At 30.2% G+C, this 2,967-nt stretch overlaps 1 pseudogene; it reads left to right on the top strand.

Annotated features, from left to right (window-relative positions):
* The first annotated feature begins 2,285 nt into the window (after positions 1–2,285).
* The window catches only part of LOC102596884 (urea-proton symporter DUR3-like), a 5,374-nt pseudogene continuing 4,692 nt past the window's right edge, over positions 2,286–2,967 (top strand).

Below are 2,967 nucleotides of genomic sequence, written 5' to 3'. Positions count from 1 at the left end.
TCGCTGCTATTGCAGCATTATTATAAAAGCAAATTTATTTTATTTTTTTGGCGTTAATTTTTTTAAAAAAATTCTCTTGTATATAAGCAAGAATTCTTTTCCCTTAAGCTACCGTTCCAAATTCCTTCGGAACGATGATGAACTTGAATTTTTAATACATCATACTCTATTGGACCAGGATGTACGTACATATTTGACGGATGCATATCTATATACAAAATATAAAAATAAGTGTTAGTGTTAATATAATTATATAAAGATGAATATATTCACAATACTATATAAAAGTTAAAAATTAATTAATTAAAAATCAAATAAATCCAAACTTACCTTATAGAGGAAAGACTTTTGAAAAAGTTTGAAAGGAGAGTTGGAAATTATACTTGAAGTTTGAAGGGAGACTTCAACCAATTTATAAGAAAATTTTAAATGAAACACGTGAACTTTTTCTATTTTTTAGGCATGCATCTGAGTTGGATTTTTTAAAAAAAATATGACATGTGAATGATTGAACAATTAAAAAACAAGAAATTTGGAAGGAAATTTCACTGCTTGTTAGTGAAAAAAAATAAATTTAATACGATTTTAAAAAAATATAATTGACAGCGATATTTATCAAAAAAAATTCCACCAAAATCGTTGCCAAGGCAGCGATTTTTCTTTTTTAAAAAAAAGTTTCCACCAAAATCGCTGCCCAACAAAAAAATTCCACGAAATTTATAATAACGTTTTAAAAAAAAAAACATTAACGAAAATCGCTGCCAGAGCAGCGATTTCCAAAAAAATAAAATAAGTTTATTTTTATAAAAATGCTGCCTTAGCAGCAATTTTCATTTTTTTAAAAGAAAATCGCAAAAACGCTGCACGGGCAGCGATTTAAAAAAAATAAAAAAATTTACCATCAGATGTTGATTAGTTGACAGAAATTTCAAAAAGTAAGATTAAATAAAAGAATATTACTACAAAAATCGCTGCCAAGGCAGCGATTTTTTTTTAAAAAAAAACTAGTTCCATCAAAATCGCTGCCAAGGCAGCGATTTCAAGATATATATATATTTTTTATAAAAAAGCTGCCAAATGGCTGAAAATTGCTGCCTTGGCAGTTTTTTAGTTAAATTTTTTTCTTTTTTTAAAATTAGTTTCTCTTCAATTTTTATATTTTTTTAAAATCGTTTTTCTTAATTTTTTTCTTTTTTAAAACAAGGCAGCGTTTTTATTAAAAAATAATTTTTTTAACAAAAATCGCTCTAAAGGCAACCTAATTCGACACCGATTAAAGTTCGTGCCTCATTTTGATGATTTCTACGTCAAGTCCAAATTTTTGGGTGGAATCAAGCTCCCTGTCAGCAATTTTTTTTAAAAATAATTGGTCTTTCATAAACTTAAAAGAAAAATTAAGAAAAGATTTTCAAAAAAATAATAATAATAAGGAAAACGCTGCCAAGGCAGCGATTTTCCAAAAAAAAGTTTTTACAATAAAGCTGCCAATTTTTTTTTCCCTATGAAAACGCTGCCATAGCAGCGATATTAGTTGGACGAAAAAAATTAGAGTTAAAAAATCGCTGTTGTGCCAGCGACTTTAGTGGAAAAAAAAAAGAAAAAAAATTGGACAAGGGCAGCGATTTTATTTTAATGGAGTACACGGCATTAATATGTGTCAGAGGAAAATCGCTCCGGCAGGAGCGATTTTGCCGTTTTGGTTTAAAAAAATATGATGTGCCCTTTTGGAATTTTTGACAATTTTTTTTGCCCTTTTGGCTCCGGACTCCTTTATATATGGTACTCTTTTTTTGTTTTTATTTGATGGAAGTCTGGAGCTGTCGTTGAGGGTCCTATCAGAAACAATCACTCTATCTCCAAGGTAGAGGTAAAAATCTACTTACAGTCTATCTTACTTAGACCCCACTTGATGGGATTACACGGAGTACGTTATTATTGTTGTTGTATTTGATGGAACACTCATTAGAAATATGGAGCTACTCCAAGACAAGATTGTCAAAGCCATGAAAGTGACCCTTTGAATCTTTCACTGCCAACTTGGAGACTCATCTTATACTTCCAATGAATTGAAAATTCCATTTTTAGTTTGACATAAAAAATTTCCATAGACTTTTTGTACTTCATAACATCACAAGAAAATGTCATCGCCAATCACAATTTGCTTACTTTGTTGCCTCTAATAAATTGTTCTTTTTTTTTCTCAAGTAGGACTACAAAGATTCTAATTTTGTTGCTTATAAATAGTTTCTTTCGTTGAAATGTAGTGTAATTAATTAGATCTACTATCAGTTCAGTCACATATGGCTTCCTGTCCACCTTCTCAATTTTCATCAAAATATTATTGTGTTTCTGGAAATGTTTGTGTGAGGCAGAGCAGCTTTTTTGGAGGAAAACCTGTTCTTAATCAGGGTGTTGTTACTCTGTCATTCTTGGTTTTGGAGCTTTTTTTGCTATCTTCACTTCTTTCCTGGTATTCTACTTTTACCTTGCTTGTGCCAGTTTTTCATACTTTTCTCACTGATATAAGTTAAATCCTTCTTATATAATCCTCTTTTCTATTTATGTAGCATAGTTTTGCTGGAATGAATGAGGACTTTTGCAACTTGTGGTGTTCAACATGTAATATATTTGTGTAGCGACAAAAAACTTGTCAATAAAGGTAAAATGAGATGTTTAAGTTGAATTGTTTGAAAGATGTTATTTTTTTCGGAACCAAATAAAGAAGGAGAAGGAAATGTTGTCATATAGATTGAGACGGAGAAAGTACCTTTTAGGTGAGGGTAGGGGTGGCAAATGGTTGGATTGGATCGGATTTGGATGGATTGAATATGGATTGATAAAAAATGGTTTGGATTACAATCCACCCAAATAGAATATGAGTAAATATGGATTTGGTCAAATATGGTTTGGATAAAATGGTTTTAACCCATTTTAAAAAATCTGTTTTCCAAAAAAAAAAAATTACCC

This window comes from Solanum tuberosum, unplaced genomic scaffold (genome assembly GCF_000226075.1).
Source record: "Solanum tuberosum cultivar DM 1-3 516 R44 unplaced genomic scaffold, SolTub_3.0 scf00661, whole genome shotgun sequence".
Lineage (NCBI taxonomy): Eukaryota > Viridiplantae > Streptophyta > Magnoliopsida > Solanales > Solanaceae > Solanum > Solanum tuberosum.
The sequence above is the reverse complement of the archived record's forward strand: the minus strand, read 5'-3'. Positions and strand labels throughout refer to the sequence as shown.